Raw genomic sequence first — 18,811 nt, forward strand, 5'->3', positions numbered from 1 at the left:
TGATTGATTGCAGAAATTTAGCATCAGTGATGTCACTAAATCGTTTCTCGTCTTACCTCCACATGGTTTCATGGCTGTAAGCTTCTATTGTTTTCAGATTGGTGGTGCCATCAGATACTCCTACAGCCAGCAGCGCTCCGTTGAAGACTACAAGGGACATCTGAGGTACAATACACAAGGGTTTACAAAGGAAATGAGTTTGAATAAAATATATATGACACGTTGATTTTTGAGTTTTTCCAATTTTGAAAACTAACTCAAGGGTTTCACGCAACATCAAATGCTTTCAGAACACCATAAATTAAAGAGAATGTTTATGATACCCACATAATAGCTGGATACAGCCTCTGATGAATTACCTTAAACCTGCATTTCTAAGAACAGCCAGCAGGGGCGACTCCTCCGATTACAAAAACTACTCCTATTGTATACTAGTAGATGAGAAAACATAACTACTTCTTATGAGATTTGTAACCTCAGTAAACATTTTCCGAATATATTTATGGTCTCAGACACTAGTTTCATGTCTCCTTCAATGCAACTTGATGTTCATTTTGTAAATTATTGTCCTACTTACAGCAAAACAGACAATAAAGCTGAATATGTGTTAGGGTGACGCTACCCTTCCTGTCAGAACTTTATGTGTAAAATTGCCGGGAGCTCTAGTTGCTAGTATTGTAATTTACCTTAACATTTATTGATCTATAACTGATTACAGTGCTCTGCTGTAGAATTTTAAGTTTACTGTTTAATACTGCAACTAGATTTTCCCAAAAATGCACTGTATTTATGTCGTGTTGTCACTGTGATCAGCATTAACTGTAATTGTAGTCACCTGTAAATTACAATGTGAATCATAGATATATATCAAAAACACCAGTGTGTCTTTATTCCTTATGATCCAGAATGTTAATCTAACAATTCTGTTTAACATTTTAAAAAAATCACCTAAAAAACACCTAAAACAATGAAGGGTAAAGTTGTACTTTTATAATGGAGGAACATTTGTTCAAAGGCTGCAATGTATGGAAAACTGTAGTCTGTTAAATATAGTTTAGAAACCAAAAATAATGTAACTTAATGTAGTCTACTGTTAATGTTATTTTGTTGTTGTTGTTGTTGTTTTGTTTTGCTTTTAGCTCCAAATCAGTGTTTTTGCAGTAATTTACTACAGTGTTGTGACTGACAAATTGCTGTTGAATTGGCGTGCATGCACTCCTCCAGTTCTTAGTCAGATCTATCCAGGGCTGGGCAATAAAACAATAGTGATATGTCTTAGCGCTAGAAACTAGAAAAAGCAAATTGTGGTTGCATGAAAAAGCCCAAAGTGTGCTCCCCTCCCTGACTCATAAACAGCCAACATCACAACATTCTGCCTCCATTACTCTCCCAGTGGAGGTCTTCCAAGGCACGCTAGTCTGCCATCGCTTTGGCCTATTTTTTCCTCTGTCTGATCCTGCAGATGTCTTGTAGAGGCTACAGTTGGTGAGGACTGGCTTCATGGTCAAAAAGACACCCATGTAATTGTGTCTGCTCTGTCGGGGTGTAAATGGAGGCCAATGCGGGGTTCCTGTCCCGTGATACCTGGTCCAGGCCAGTCAGTTTTTCTATTAGATCCCAACCTAAGTATGGTGTCTTAGCTTCATGCACCAACATTTACAAATCACTTTGATGTTGCACATGTTTTGTCATATTTTATTTGCTAATTTCAGGATTTTCTTTTAATTTTGCTTATTTGTTCATGTTCTTAATGAGGTCAGTTCACCTCAAAGTAGATTTTACTTGATTTTTGCTGTTTAATGTGTACCTAACTATCCTAAATCTATTCGTTTATTTTTTTGTGTATTTTCATGGTTGTGCTTACATTACAATCGATATGAGTGTGTCTCAGTTACCTTCAAATTAAGATGGTGTAATTCAAAATAAACCTTACTTTCTGCTAGTGTTTATTATAAATTGGCCATCCAAATGATCAATAATTATTGTTGTCTGCTCATATGAAACATTTTATTGCACTAAATTATTCATCTGTATCACCAGATCCTAGATACACCCCCTTGTTATTTATGTCCAGCATCTTTTGCATCCAGTCAATTCTAATACACTCTTTATCACTGATACCAGCTCTGTGGATGTTCATGTTGGCCAGTTCGTCTACATCTTCATAAACTCAACAACTACTGGATACATTGCTGTGAACCTCTACATGGATATACTCTGTATTTGTGACATACTGATCCATTACTCACATTGTCCCTCTTGCTCCTCATACGTTTCACCGGCGTCCACCTCATAGTCTCGGGGTTGAACCTCTCAGCGGCGCAGAGCTCCAGGTTGAGCTCGTCTTTGCCCCCGGCCACATAGATGTGTCTCAGGTAAACGGTGCAGCCGGCGTTCTCCCTGGGACTCAGCATGTGGGCGCATATCGACCAGGTACCGTCTACAGGGTTGTACCGCTCCACTGGGGAACATTTACAGGACGGCAGAAGTCATACAAGGCCATATAGACCATTTAACAGACAACCACGCACACAGTGTGAGTAACAGAGCCTTACAGACTGGCAGTATATTTAGATACAAAAGTTACAATAGTGTATTACAGCCTAAAATGTCCTTTAGAAGGCAAAATTCCAATTATATAAATAGATTCCCTAGTTATTCTTTAATAAAAGTCTCAGATGATCCAAAAATAATGTAATTTTCTGCCATTTTTGTGAATAACGACCGTGAACTTGATGGGAACCTAAAAAAAAGGTTGTGGGAATTTCACTGACATACACTTCTCAGGGACCCGAAATAGTCAGTGACAAATGTTTATCTTTGGTAAGGTCGGGGGAGTAGAGTGTGTGTGTGTGGGAGTATGTGTGTGGGAGTGTGTGTGTCTTTGCATGTGTGTGTGGTGGGGAATGTGAGGATACACAAAAGTAAAAAGTCAAGGAAGTGGCTCAGCGTTAAACCCTGCCACATGTCAAAAAGCCGTCAAAGAAAGCTGAGACTCAGTCTACTAGCAGCAAATCAGTCGACAAAAAGCCTCACAGCACCGAGTAGCAGCTGTTTATTTATAAGTAGCCTTCCTTATGAATATGTGATGATTTTAGGTTTCTTTTTTTAAAAGTTCTTTTTAAAGTTGTTCTTGTTTGCGTCACTTGTAAAATCACAGCGGGTCACAGTGACAGAAAGAAAATGTATTAGTGACAATTTTGATGTCTGAGTACTCCATTAAGTCAGTTATGAAAGCAAAAATGTCAGACGTGTTGCTTTTAGCCTCACAAATGTGAGGGTTTGCAGGAGTTCTCTATTTTAAATCACTGTAGATGGAAATAACTTTGGATTTAGGACTGTCAGTCACACGCATTTGGCTTTTCACCACTGTCTTATTGATTTATCTGAAAATTAATTTACAGATTAATGCTGATTGAAACTCTGTGCCTCAGGTTTCATGACAAAAACAGTTTCTCACCTGAGTTGAGAGCCATATCTCCATCACCCTCTCCAATTACTTACAAGTAACCATCCAGCACAGCGGCCACAGCTTTAGTTCTTCTGGTCAGCATCGCCGCCTGCTTGGTCCAAGTGTTCATTTTTGGATCATATCTGATAAATGAAACCTATTTAAGAAAGAATTGTTCAACCAATTATCTGTCAATCACTGACTCACATTCTCTGTTCTAACCTCTGAGTCGTCTACCTCAGATTGCCATGTAATTGGTTTTATTGCTTTTATTCTGGAAATACACAAGAAAGAACCTTCGTTGTCAGAAGGTGGTGAGGTTTTTAAATTCCTAGGAAGCATCATCAAAGGAAACTAAGCCAAACACAGCAGCAGGAATGAAAATATAGGTTTATCCTCTGTGTGGAAATCAAAGTGAAACTCTCTGATTGAAGGATTAATGAAGAAAATAATGAAAAACAGTGGTTCAGCAAGCAGTGAATGTTCCCACAGCATTTGCTTAGATTACCCACAAGTTCTATATGTAATGTTGGCAAAAGAAGACGTTTCAATCTAATCTCTGAATCATGTTTTAAATATATTTATCATTTCAAATCACGTTCCTTTCAGTTTGACAGTGGACTCAGGTGTAACGTTTAATATTCAGAGGATGTTATCAGATTATGAGAACAACAGAAGGACCAACATGTAAAGTAAGTGAGTCTTAACAAACAAAGTATGTTTTCAAGATGTACTTGAGGCCTCAGATGACAGAATATTTTTTTCTACAATGTTCCTGTTACGTGACAAATATAACGAAGATGGATTCTTCTATTAAAGGTTCCCACAGTGTTATATGGAAACAGCGGAAGGACAACGTTCTTAATGCAATATTTGTAATATGTTTTAGGAACATTGCCTGTAAAAAAAAAAAACATTCCGGGAACTACAGTGAAACTTTTCCACTTTGGGGTGCTTTCCCAGAACATTTTTAGAACAAATCCAATCTAGCTGGGATCATTTGAGGTGGTTAGAAGCAGAGTGGTCTAACCCACAAAGAACTGAGTTTTATATCATCTCTGTAATATTTTATGGTCTCGCTACAAATAAGGAGGGCTTGCAAAGTGGTCTAAACCCACAACCCAAATATAGCATTACAGTGAATGTTAGACCATTCTTGAAAACACAAAACTTTGGACCCATTTTTCTCAACAACTACAGAAAGTGGGTCAGACCGCTCTGCTTCCAAACCCTTCACTTAACACTGATGACATGTCTTGAACTTCAGCCTCATTTGTTACCAGATTGTATTAATTGGTATCGCAGTTCATTTTGCAGGATGTTGACTTTTGCTAGCTCTCCTCCTACAGCGCCTCTCCACTGCGTTTATGGCGGTGATGCCGTCGTGTCCTCCAATGGCGCACAAGTATTGATCCATGGCCACCAGACACACTCTGCTGCGGGGGCTGCTCAAGGGTGCTACATCGGTGCTCCAGCTGTCTGCATCTGGGTTGTACCTGCATGATGGAGGCCGGAGAGAGGAAAGGAAATATCAGCTGCTGCTAACAGCAACCCGAGTGGAACCAACGCAGGTGCAAGAAACTCACATGTTTTTTTCAAATGCTTTTGTGCGAGAGGAAGTGTTTCGGTTGTGTGGGCATCTGTGTAAACATCTGCCAGAGCGTTTTCCTCTGGAAGGCTATTAAAAATGGTTTCTCTCTCCATTCAAAGCTGTTAGATGAAAACCCACAAAACAACACTTCCACCTAACTGGCAGGATTTTTTTTTTTGCTTGAGTGCGATGGCACAGATTCCCCACCAAACCACCGCAGCAGCAGCAGCAGCAGCAGCAGCAGCAGCAGCAGAGATTACAGGCAATTTAGGCAACTGAGGCGGGAGGTTCAGTCCATTAAGGGCTGATCAGTGTGTAGCAGATCTTTACTCTGTTGGTCTGGATGACCATTATGGGGGCAAAGCTGCTGGCTGGATGTGGCTGTCTGTGGGAATTGGGAACAGATCTAGACCCTTCGGACATAACTGATAGAATTACATGAGCATTAGCTGCAGGGGAGTTTATGTGTGACTTCTTATATGAAATAAATAACATGGCAACCAGAGAGGATTTTGCATGGCGATTTGCTCGACAGTAGAATGGTTTGTGGTTCCAGTTTGTTTTAAAAGATCTGCATCTAATTTGTGCCTCAACACTGACCTCTGCTGTTCAATGGAGCAAACCGCAGCTACAAATAAGGAGGGCTTGCAGACATCACTATCACAGCATCAACCCACTCCTCTTATGTATTAATGGAGATATCCCCAGAGTGCTTTTTGAAATGAGACAATCAAGAGTAAGTGTAAGGCGGGCATAAGGAATAGAGACATTACTGGAAACATTGGTTTACACTAATGCACAGTGCACGTTCTGACCACTGCCGCTGTCTAAGTGTTCTTACTTATTCAGAACTGCTGTAGTTTTCTTAAATTGTGTCCATTTGATTAAAGAAGATCAGCAAAGTAAGTAAGTAAGTCATCTTGAATGATATTGATGGTTAAGATTAGCAAAAATAGATTAGAGTCGGGACAAAAATAGCTATATATTATAGGTTATGATATTATTTTCAGTCAGATATCTTACGTACCCATAAGTCTTGCTCTGCTCAGATTGTCCACAACAATAAAACCACTGACAGGCATTGTATACATTGATCCCCTCATTAAAATGCAATGTTCTGCTGGAGAACCCTGAGTCTTGGCATTCGTGTGGATGTTATTTTGACACGTATCACCCACCTAAACATAGTTGCAAACCAAGGGCACCTCCATTGCTCTTCCCCAGCGGGAAAATGCACCTCGCCATATTGCAAAACTGCTCAGAAACAGCTCAGGGAACACAACAAGGAGCCGAAGGTGCATCCAAACTTCCCAAATCTCAATCTGATCGAGCATCCATGCTTTGGTGGAAGTATGTCTGTTATTTTTTGTGACTCATGATCCCTTTATCACTGTCAGTTTCACTTGTAATACTGCTTCTTGTCTTGTAGCACTTTTTTGATCTATATGTTGCTGTTTACTGTTAAATGCTAAAACACCACATCAATGTCAAGCTATTAAACTTGTCTGACTCTGATTTTGATCCTGATTCTGGTGTCAGATGCTACACGACACCCCCAAAAGTCCTGTGTCCATAGGTAGATAGGTACAAGGGGGAAATGCACAATATTAGGCGAGTGGTTGTAATGTTGTGGCTGACTTTTATTTGCCCTAATGTTCTATATTCCGCAGGGTTCTTGAACAAAACTTAATGAAGTCCCTTTCTTTGTGGAATAGAGCTATACAAATAATAGGACAGAAGTTTTTCCAGCGCTCTAGTTTGCACTGCAACCTTAGGGGGTGTTTTTCCTTCAATAGTCTCATGACAACGCATTTAATGCCACCTCCCATCCCACTGTCACCAAGGCCACAAGTCACGAACTGGCAGCTTCTTTGACGTCTCTGCGTGGCCGCTATATTACATTTACATGACTTCATCCCTCACAGATCAGTTCTCTGGAAGACCCTGTCAGAGCCCAGCAGCCTCTTACTTATTATGAGCTGACTGCCATTTCAAAGTGTCGCCTCAGCTGCAACGTGCTTCACCTCCTCCTGCTTGTGTGACGTAACCAAACGTCTGCTGGTGCCAGAAAAATCAACAGAAACCCAAATTATTTCAATTACAGCCTCTGGTGAAATCAGCAGCAGTTTGATGTTCTAACTGGAACATGAAAATCCCACTGAGGAGCATGTGACAAAAGCAATCTACAGCGAGAAATCCGTAAAGAGCTTAGTGTGACAACACCATGGTGGGGAAATATGAAGTTACCCCATACTGTGGTGTTCTTAGATTAAAATAATTGGAGAATTCAGACCACTGTGTATGTTATTTTCAGTGCAGGATGTGTAGAAACCGCACAGTCTCTCACCTCTCCACGCTGCTGTAGCATCGGATGCTGTCTTCTCCACCTACGGTGTAGATCAAACCGTCCAGGGTGCCCACGGCCACGTTGCTTCGTGCAGATGTTCTCTGCTCTTTATACTCGGGACAGAATTGTTCTACCAAACAGGACGGGTCATCCTGGGTCCATGCCCCGACTGGCAACACAAAGCAGGGAGCAGCATCAGTAAATGTGACCATTCTTGATACCACTGAAATATTATGCAAAAATACATTTTTAGGGGTGGTACTGGATCACAAATTCATTTGGAAACTTCATACAAAGTGTATAAGAGGAAAGTTTTATTGTGAATTACAAGACATATTCTGTATTCAAAAACCTCTTTTGCATTATACTGCTTACTGGTTAATGGACTTGACCTACTGTACAGAAGTGTGGAGTAATGTAAAAAAAAAACCATTAAATTCTGTAAAAAAATATTAAAAAGAGCTATAGGGATAGTACATAAAATGGAACAAAATGAGTGTACTATTATTATCTAGATCAAAGGTGAATTTCAGGACAAACAGTCTTCAAAATGAACAATAAGATTTTTTTATTGGGTGTTTTATATTCTCCGTTTGTTTCCTTTATGATACTGTGGTATGTCTGTAAGAAATAAAATGAAATTAAGGAAAAATCTATGCAAAAATCTGCAAAAGATATTTCACTTTCTGCATTCATCTATATGCAGTAGAAGCAGTAAACAACACTCTCACAGGCATAGATCCAGTTGACTGGTTTTGACTGGTTTCCATAGTGATTCTTGGCAGAAAGAGGTGCGATCCAGTTAACTGAAACATCGCCAAAGTAAGACTCCAAAATGTGGATGAGTAATTTACAAAAAAACACAAATTAAAGGGAAAATTATTTCACAACTGTCCGTGTAAGCCTACAGAGATGCTTCAATACTGGTTTTCAGAAATGTAAAAAATGAAATCAGTGCCCCCTTGTGTAACTTCTGAGAGCATTGATGTTTCTAAGAAACACACTAAATAATGAGTGGTAAAAATTGATGCAGTAGAGACCAAAGTATCTGTTTCAAAAATGCCACATTCTGCAGGTTAATTTCCCAAAATGCTCAAAACCACTTTGGCTTTGATTTCTGTTTCCAAAGAACCATCCTTTTAATGTCAGGTCTAATTATACTGCCTTAGAAAGTTAGTTCTCTACTTGCATTTCAGAAACTGACCCACAAACATCATGTCATTGAACACATCTTTAGGGGGGAGTCTGCCGAGGCGTCTGCGGTCGGAGAGGGGGTGGACATGCGGCGGCGACGGTGAGGTGATCTTTCTTTGGTGTCTTTGATCAGCATGTGGTGGCGTTCTGGTTCCTCCAGAGCCACCCTGTGGCAGAAAAATAATATAAACGACAGGAAACAATGGTCACAACTCTTTCCTAAGACAACAACTCCTCAAATCTTTTAATAAAACCAATTCTAAATATGAATATAGGCTTTACATGACTTAGTTTTTTGCTAAAACTAATTAGACTGTTCCATAATTTTACCCCACAAACTTGTGGTACCTGCAAATGGGTTTTTAAAATGTGAATTTCCACTTAATTCATAGTTTTTAATGTTGCTTCTGAACAGTTGTTATGTCTGGTCAGGGAGTAACTCTGTCCTGAAATTCATATAAAATTAAAAACCCCAAGAACACATTTACTGTTTCAAATTATTATAACTGTTGCGTGTATTTTCCTAAATTGTTGCGCTCCTTTTGAGGTCATCGTCCAAACTCTTCCATAAATGTACCTCACACTGATAGAGATTTCAAAGTGTTGTTTAGGAAAACAACATATTACTGTGCACATCATGTCCCATATTTTCCTTCTAGCTCTTTATTGTAATATTTTTCCTTAATATATTTTAATATTCTATATGTTACCCCACATTTCTGCATAGTAGGTCAGTAAAAACAACAAGCAGTTTTGCCAAATTTGCTCTAATATAGTTTATATGAGGTTTTTAACTGAGTTTGTGAACCTAGAAATGTATTTATATACTTCTTTGTTTTACAAACTAGAGTTCGTTTTACTATTGCCAAATAGCTTACATATTTTTTTTTAGATTTAACAATAATTAACAGTAATTTTATTTTTGCCATCTCTCTCTAAATTGTCATCTGAGGAAGAAAAATTTTGCATCATCTGCAAAAGTCCTAAATTTAATTTCCCTTGAGATCTGACAGAAACAAAAAACCAAAACCATTCAAAAGTTTGGAGTCACTTAGGAATGTCCTTATTTTTGAAAGAAATACTTTCTTTCAATGAAAGTAACATGAAATGAATCAGAAATCCAGTCTAGACATAATGTGGTAAATGACTATTCTGGCTGAAAACAGCTGATGTTTAATGGAATATCTCCATAGGGGTACAGAGGAACATTTCCAGCAACCATCACTCCTGTGTTCTAATGCTACATTGTGTTAGCTAATGGTGTTGAAAGGCTCATTGATGACTAGAAAACCCTTGTGCTATTATGTTAGCACAGGAATGAAAGCATGAGTTTTCATGGAGAACATGAAATTGACTGGGTGACCCCAAACTTTTGAATGATAATGTACATACAGCATAAACAATTGTGGTCCTAACACTGACCCTTGTGGGACATCATATTACATATACGTAGTAGTATGTTCAACATGTATAGAAACTATCACAAAGCTGATCTTTTACAGGATGCAAACCAAGTCTCAGAATCAGCTTTCCAGCTCAGGATTAACACTCTTACCCTTGCTCATTGTACACTCCCATGGTTTATCTCCTTGGTACATTGCAGCAGAGATTTGTAATTCTTCTTCACCTCGGTGTCTCTGGCCTCTTGTACTTTATCAGACTCTGTTCCCAGTTCTCTGTCCTTAATCTACCGGCTGTCACAGCTTTCTGCAGTGAAGGACACTATAGTTCATCGCTTTAAGGAGCACAACTTTCTCTCCTTCGCTAAACGCCCAAACTTCCCCCAAGTAATTTATCCTGCACCCTGAAACCCAAGACTCCTCTCACACGCCTTTGTATGATCCTCATCTGTCCTCCCTAAGGAATTGCTGACATGTTTTAGGCTCAGATGAGACATCAGTATCTCATAAGTTGTTGTCATGCGAGTGTAATTGCAGCATCTATCCTCTGATATCCTCTAATGTCCTCTATGTGGATTATAAAATGGAAAATTCAAATTTTAAACAAGCCCTATTATTGTCTAACATTCTCGGTACTTTTTAGGGAACACCTCACATCATTTTGAGGGCGTTGTGTTTGTGTCCTCCACCTTGCACATTTTCACCACAGGGGTCCAGATATCCGTTACCGTCTGACCGGACCCTGTCAGCTCCCACCTGCAAATTTTCCACCGGTTTCATCACGTCGTCTTTCCTTTCCTTGACTACATATGCTCCAGAAAGTTCTATATTTATATGCATCAGAAGCGACTCAGAGGTTAAAATGAATCATCACATGTAGGTCAGAGGAAAATGGCTCAAAATGCACATACAATGTCGTCACTGATGCTCTGTTCCAAGTACATGAGTCCTTCGAAAGGGCCTGAGAGACAAATTAGGCTTCATCTGCATCAAGTCACATGAGATGGACACACGTTTTCTAACCTTATATATTTATATATATATATGTGTGTGTGTGTGTGTGTGTGTGTGTGTGTGTGTGTGTGTGTGTGTGTGTGTGTGTGTACACTATTACTCTGGAGGATTTTAACCCTGTATGAGAGTGGTATTGTGAGTTTTACAGTAGATAATGATTACTTTAGCTGTTTCAAACACTTGAAATGTGTAACTGCATCACTTTCTGCTTTTAAGGAACAACATATTTGACTTATTGCCTGGATATAAACATTGTTTATGGTATTTTACAGAGTTCCTCACAATGTAAGGTCTGCTACAGTAAGAAAATAATAAAAATTTTCACTTGTCTGCCCAGATGACAGTGCTCTCCACGAACATTATTAAAGCTCTCAATAAGGGCATATCTTTTCCAAGAATATTGTTCCATCTCTTTAGTAAAGTTCCATGGACTTCAAGAATCAGTGCCAGGATGCTTTGTGGATGTTTTAAAGACGGCCCGACACCTTAAACGTTCAGCACCTTTCAGGCCAATTCATGGTATCTGCATCAGTTGATACTGCAAGGTAAAGTCGGGTACACAAATATTTGGACATTGACATAATTTTTAGCATCTCGGCTCTGTACACAACCACAATAAATTTCAAATGAAACACTCAAGATGTACTGGAGGAGCCTGATGACTGAAGGCTCTACCTCCTATTCTACAGCTGGAGTCTCTGGTAATATAGATAACTTTGTCTGTTCCAAGTAATTAAAAAAACACAAGTAAACCTGCAGTCTGAGAGAGTAAGGGCTCTGTAAAAAAGGCCAGGAACCCCCACACTCTTCCCCCACTATCCCCAAGGCGTCTGACCAATCAGAGGCCTGAATCAGCGCATGGGTCCCTCATGAGCAGCACCTGCACTCCGACAGAGAGAGAGAGAGGGCTGGTGTAGCTGGGGGTCTCATCCTGTCTGTCTATGCCTGGTTTTTGGGATTTATTGTTGTTACGTGCGTCTTCTGAAAACGTAAGTTAATAAGTTCTGATTGTTTACTGCTGTAATGTGCTCTGTTCTCATGGCATCATGTTTGTGGCATTTCAGAGTAGCGGCTGTGTGCAGAAAGTTCGGTTGTGCGCTCGCTATAGTAATGATAAAGAGTGATGCGGTATTCACTGTTAATTTGTCATTCACCGCCTTTGATTTCTGATGAGAGTGTGCTTGGGGTATTTATGCAGTGCACCGATCGTTTCTGTTTGCTTGTGCTTGATGTTTAGTGGCTGGCAGCTGTGCAGGCGCACGGCCGAGACAGTGGAGCGCTCATGGTCACGTGAAGCTGCTTGTAAATGTTTAGAGGCTCACATCACAGCTCACGTTATAGAAAGAGCTGAGTTAGAATTATCATTTTTGTTTATTATCATGCTATTTCTCTTCCTCATGCCATAATTGAGTTGGTTATTGGTTTAAATATTTTCTGTTAGTCCTTACAGAGCTAAAGCATTTGTGCATGCAGCCAAATACCTTTTCCAGCGTACCGCATCCTGAAGCCATGGTGGGACGTGTTCACAGACTACATCTCCATCGTCATGCTCATGACTTCTCTGTTCGGGGGGGACGCTGCAGTTCACCCAGGACAAGATGATCTGCCTCCCCTGCAAGTGGGTGCGGAATGAAACCTGCAAGAAAAAACTTTAGCTCCTCCATCCCCACGTCGCTTTTCTTGGAGCCCAAAGGAATCCAGTACGATCTGGACCGCCACCAGTACAACTACGTGGATGCTGTGTGCTATGAAAACAGGTTGCACTGGTTTGCTAGCCTAGCCGCGCTAGACCCATGTTTCTGAAGGCACAAGGGTCTAGGGCCGCTCGACAGGGAGAGAGGCGGGCTAAAAGCTTGTCTTTCAAATCACTCTGCAGCAATTGGGTAGGTATACAACCAATCAGTGCAACGAATAGGCTGACGTAGTTCCTAGAGTGCCGGCGGATTGTGGCTAAGTCCAGTGTTGCCAACTTAGCGACTTTCTCGCTAAATCTAGTGACTTTTCAAAGCTCCTAGCGACTTTTTTTGTCAAAAGCGACTAGCGACAAATCTAGCGACTTTTCTGTCGTTTTGGAGACTCTGACAGGAAAACTCGGCTCACTGTGCAGTTACTGTTTTCAACAAGCAGCAGGTGCTGCTGTGAGCTTCTCCCCCTCCCAGAGCACAGGCTGTCAGTCCAGTAACCCCGTGTTACACGAGTTACATACTACAATGGACGTAACAGTGTAATTTTCAACAATTATTTATTTCATAAGGAGAATTGGGTATCCCTGCTTACTTCATCATCTGCCTCTGAAACTCATTGAACCTAGTTAATTTTACAGCACCACAAATGGCGGATCAACCCGCAGGAATAACATGCATGAATTCACTTCAAACTTTAGGGCACAGCAAAAGAACCGCAAGCTAACACACCTTCACATGAAAACACACCACAAATAGAGAGTCAGGGCATAGATGATATTAACAGGGGAAGTGACCCAAATCAAACAAACATAAAACAAAAGACAAATGTAAGGAGTTAGTTCGCCCGCACAAGTTCTTTATTCTTTCACACAGCTGTAGTGCATTACTGAGCGAACTAACTCAAGTTAAAAAAAATACAAATAAAGTTACAAAAAGGACAGCAGGCAGCGGCCCACACGAACACTGCAATACACAAAACACAACATTACCAAAAGCTAAAAAACACTTTAATCACAACTCTAAAAACATTAAAAAGCCGCATACCTGAAACGCCGTCGTCCCACGCTCAGTTGTTCACTCACACGGTGCCACAATCACTCCATTCTGCGGCAAGTCCATAAAACCCTGCCATACAACATGCATATAAAATACTGAACAACATAAAACAACCACCATATTACAATAATATTTACCGGATCGTCTCATTTCACCCTCCTGTCTGGCGTGTGTGCCCAGCAAACACTTCAGGCCACCCCACAGGAAACCGGCGTCTACTTCGGCAAGCAGTCGACTTCCTTTTTAAGGGAAAATGCCCAGGAGAAGAGCGACACCCTGCGGTGTCCTATGCTACACCCGCAGCAGTCTCAGTGAGGGGAGGGGGAGACCCACATCACTCCACTTCCAGACGATAGATGAATCGCGCATGCGCCGTCACTACAGATCCCATCCAGACTTACGGAGCCATATAAACGAAAACGTTTCTTCACTGTCATGCTAAAATAAACCACAGCATTTAGCCTCTAGTACAAAAACATATTTTGATTATTTTATACTCACTTTTTGGTCTCTTCCACAACGTTATTTCTCTCTCCTACAACGTTGATTACAATTACATACAAACTGGGAAATATGCAAATTAGGCGATGACGTCATTTAGCGACTTCTAGCGACTTTTAGGACAGCCAATAGCGACTTTCCTTACTGAGGAGTTGGCAACAGTGGCTAAGTCCCATTAGCTTCCCAACCAGCGGAGCCAACTGGTATATTAAGGATTTGCCATATCCCGTCGGCATAAGTCCAAATACGTCTTTTTTCTCAATGAAACACTTCAGTGCCGTCCTTTGTTTATCTTTCAAGTTGAATTTTAGCTTCAAATCTTTAAGGGCTGTGGCCAAAGCCGAGTCGAAAGATAACTGTTTATTGTGCGCCGGTTGTTTCTGTCAGAATCGTCACGCCTCTGTCGTTATTTAGTTACGCCCGCCTTCTGACTCTACACTTCCTGGTGATTCGTCCGGCCAGTTTTAGGAGAATCCAGCCTCGAGCCTTATGGAGGGTAACTAGACCCACCCTGGCAGAGAATTAAATTTGTTGCCGTGGGTTGTCTAGCGCGGCTAGGCTACTGGTTTGCCAAATATTTCCCTTACTTAGTATTACTCCACACCCTTATTATTCTAGCTTGCAGCAACTTTTGATCACACCTTATGCCCAATGCCTTCATACCTGGAGCACACATACCTGGAGCTCCTGAAAAACTGAGAAGAAATCTATGAAAAATCTAAGTGATCCTTTGTAGGTTTTCAACCAGAAGGATACTAGTGGTTTAGAGGTACTTTATGTGGATACTCTTCTCAACATTTTGAACAAGAAGTGGAATTTGTGATTGAATCGAAAGTAAGCAATATTTGCAGCAGGCCAGGCCCAGGCCTGCGGAGGAGCCCAGCTTTCCAGCCATGCTACCTACACTCCAGCAAGGCTTTGGCCCTTACAATAATCCAACATCAGGTTAGCTTGCTTCTTAAGCCTGCTGTATATTTGCTACAATGGCAATGAAACAGCTTCAAATGGAGGTAAATGAAAGGAAGGAGGGTATTAGTATGGTCTCAAGTGCCATGGACAAAATATCCAACCAACAACAGGTTATAAATAGCCTGGTGAAGGAGATGACACAACTAAAATCACTGAACTCGGAACAAAAAGACAGGATTGACACACTGGAAAACTAGAAAAGCACTCTGAGAGCGCAGACCTCCGCCAGGCCATCTGTCTGTCTGTCTGTGTGTTTGTCTGTCTGTCTGTCTCTGTTAACCCCTTGCGCTTCAGTTGTGCTTCAGTGTTCCGCCCGCGGTACACTGTGAGATCTGCATAAGCAATTTGCTAAATGTCTGAAACTGCAAACGCGATTATACCAACACTATACGCCGATGGAAAGCTTAGTATATTTGGATACCAAATTAATATCCGGATAATGCCGTAGTGAACGAATATTCGGATATTCGGGATATTCAGGTCCAGCCCTAGTCTCATGCAAACAATAACATCGAAACCTAGCTTCATGACATTATAGAGAAGGCTTTGTAAAAAAATTTGTTCTACTTTTAAACAGATTTTAAGTAACACAATGACATCATATAAACCATCTCACCACATTCTAATCAGAGATTTCACATTCCAGGTTTCAGAACGTCGACATGCTTCATATAATCCCCCCCACCAGTTATTCATGATTTACTGGGACATTGCAAGTTAATCAACATTGTATTCTATAGAATCAATGCATTGTAAATTAAATGCACTGACTTTACAGAACACAAAATTAAAGGTATTTTTTTTATTCCTAAAGACGTAGAACAGTAGAGACGAGGATATTTATTCTACAAAAACTTAATGAGCCCACCCTTGAACTATATAGCTAGCAGCTGTTTCAAACAAGATCTCAGAACTCAAGACGTAAAACAATAAAATAAGAATGAATAAAAACAGACAAAATATGATCATCTTGCTGAATTGTTCCACCCTAAGTTCCGTCTGCAGATTCCCTCTCAGACTAAAAACTGTCTCTTCACTGAACACCTTTACACTTATATATATATATATATATATATACACTTATATATACTTATGACTACTGATAGCTGTGAATAAGTGTTAAGTTTTTGTTTGTTTTTTGCCTTTTTATTAGCTTTATTTGACAGGTAAATAGAGGGACAGACTGAAAAGTAAGGTGAAAACCTGCAGCAAAAAGCTGTGAACTGGAGTTGAACCCCGGCGGCTGCGTCGGGTTTAGCTTTCTGTTTATAGATCTCATGTTTAGTCTCCTGAGCTAACATCCCAGTATGTATGTTTTAATGAAAGGAATTGGTGTCTTTTCTAAGTTACATGTCAATTTAGAGTAGTATGACAACAAGGTTCTGCTGCTGGTTTGAACATGAATGTCCTGTGAATTTTGCCAAATTGCTGCATTTCAAATCCAATACGTTAAATACTGCTGGGCTGTTTTGGTAAAATTTTGACGTTTGTGTTATTTAAATAAGACAGTGTGGCTACAATGTGATCTAAACCTGCCAATACTGTACCAATATATTATACTGCAACACTTCGGCATTCTGTTATCACCCGGCTTGGTGAACTTCTTGTTAAATAATGTGTACACCGTGTGCTAGTCTCCTGTCTACTGCTTTAAGAGGTTTTAACAGTAAAAAGAGTGGTGCAATAGACTGCAATGCATTTAAAATTGTATTTTTGTAATATTTTGTCTTAATACATTACTGTTACATTGTGTTAGCTAATGGTGTTGAAAGGCTAATTGATGATTAGAAAACCCTTGTGCAGTTATGTTAGCACATAAATAAAAGTAAGAGTCTTCATGGAAAGCATGAAATTGTGTGGGTGACCCCAAACTTTCGAGCGGCAGTCTACATAAGAGAGGAAAACATTAGAAGTCTGTATTGGTTTCACATGCCTGTCTGCTAACCAGCCAGCAGATGACACACTAGCCTGCCTGCAGCTGTCTCTGAAAACTCCCAGCCGGTCACATGTGATAACAATAAGGAGTGCAGCTTGGCCCCCATGTAAATGAACCTCAACCTCAACATGTCATCCCCCTCTCGCTTTAGGAGGATATAAACTCTGGAATGAGCCCGAGGTGTTACTGCTGGAATGTGAGTGCCGGTATTGCTGGGTAGGGTTTCTGTGATTGATGCTTTGACTGTTCAAACGATAAGCGGAGAGATCGAAGTGCAGAAAAGAGGAGGCTTGGATTTGATTAGTGGATTTTCAGAGAGAAATTGGTCACATACACTACTGTTCAAAAGTTTGGGGTCATGATTGCACAAGGGTTTTCTAGTCATCAATGAGCCTTTCAACACCATTAGCTAACACAATGTAGCATTAGAACACAGGAGTGATGGTTGATGGAAATGTTCCTCTGTACTTCTATGGACATAGTCCATTATAGTCATTTAATGTTATCTTCAATAAAAAAAAAAAACCCTGATTTTCTTTCAAAAATAAGGACATTTCTAAATGACCCCTAACTTTTGAATGATAGTGTATGTTCTTTGTTTGTAGTGCTATGACAAAAATAAACCAAACTTTTGGAAGCAGTTATCACCTAAATCAGAGGTGTCAAACTCATCTTAGTTCAGGGGTCACATACATCCCAATTTGATCTCAAGTAGGCCAAACAAGTAAAATCAAAGCATAACGACCTAAAAATAATGGCAACTCTACATTTTTTCTCTTTATCTCAGTGCAAAAAGGACATTCTGAATAAGCTCTTTTATACAAAACATTGCGAACAGCCTAAACTTTCTTTGGAAAAATTTGCGCAATTTCAAAAAAATATTATGCCTAAGTTTACAACAACCAAACTTGTTTTTACTGAAACAGCTGACTGAAATTACATTGCAGAGTGTTCAATGTCTTTGACCCTTAGATGCACAAGTGGGTCAAAAATGACCCGGTGAGGTTGTTTTCTTGCTATATCTTTGTAATGAAATGCTTTTATCATTCCATTGTACAGCTATTCCTCAAAAAACATGTTTTTGATATCATTCCATTCAATTTTTAGGCTACCTTTCATACTTAAAGAAACCGTAATATTTGTATTACTGCTCCAAGCTCTTTATCATTGATAATGTCATATAATAGGTGATGCGCAAACTTGAAGGGACGGAGAGTAGCAGCAACTGGAGGAAAAGAGTGGAAAAATGTCCTCAAAGTGGATGTTGACATTCTTCTATTGCTGTTCTATGTCATATTCTTCTTTGTCAATTATCAAAATGTTCAAAATCTATTATAAAATGAAAAATAAACATATTTCAAACATGACCTCATTCTTGTGCAGACAATCATATATTGATTATTATTATTATTTAAACATTATTATTCTTAACTAAATGACAAAAATGGCTTAAAAACACTCATGAAGCCCACTTATGGAAGACTGAAGGGTCCAATCACTTGTGCATCTAAGGGTTAAATAATTCCATGGTAATTATTCATTTTCACTCTCAGTTTCAACGTATTAAAATCATCCTGTGGACCGGAATGGACTCTCTGATGGGCCGGTTTTGGCCCACAGGCCATGTGTTTAACAGCCCTGATCTAAACCATATCAGATTTGCATCA

At 39.9% G+C, this 18,811-nt stretch overlaps 1 long non-coding RNA gene across 2 annotated transcripts; it reads right to left on the reverse strand.

The window, feature by feature from the left end:
* Positions 1–1,068: 1,068 nt before the first annotated feature.
* Positions 1,069–16,228, reverse strand: LOC127534797 (uncharacterized). Of its 2 annotated transcripts, XR_007943269.1 has the most exons (6): positions 13,876–16,228; positions 12,479–13,807; positions 8,594–8,750; positions 7,390–7,558; positions 4,732–4,947; positions 1,069–2,461 (listed from the first exon to the last, which is right to left on the reverse strand). It is a non-coding gene; the product is annotated as an uncharacterized LOC127534797 (long non-coding RNA). The 2 variants fall into 2 exon arrangements; XR_007943268.1 differs by lacking the exon at positions 1,069–2,461 and having other exon boundaries at positions 3,612–4,947.
* Between the last annotated feature and the right edge of the window lie 2,583 nt (positions 16,229–18,811).

The sequence above is a fragment of the Acanthochromis polyacanthus genome, chromosome 7 (assembly GCF_021347895.1).
Source record: "Acanthochromis polyacanthus isolate Apoly-LR-REF ecotype Palm Island chromosome 7, KAUST_Apoly_ChrSc, whole genome shotgun sequence".
NCBI lineage: Eukaryota > Metazoa > Chordata > Actinopteri > Pomacentridae > Acanthochromis > Acanthochromis polyacanthus.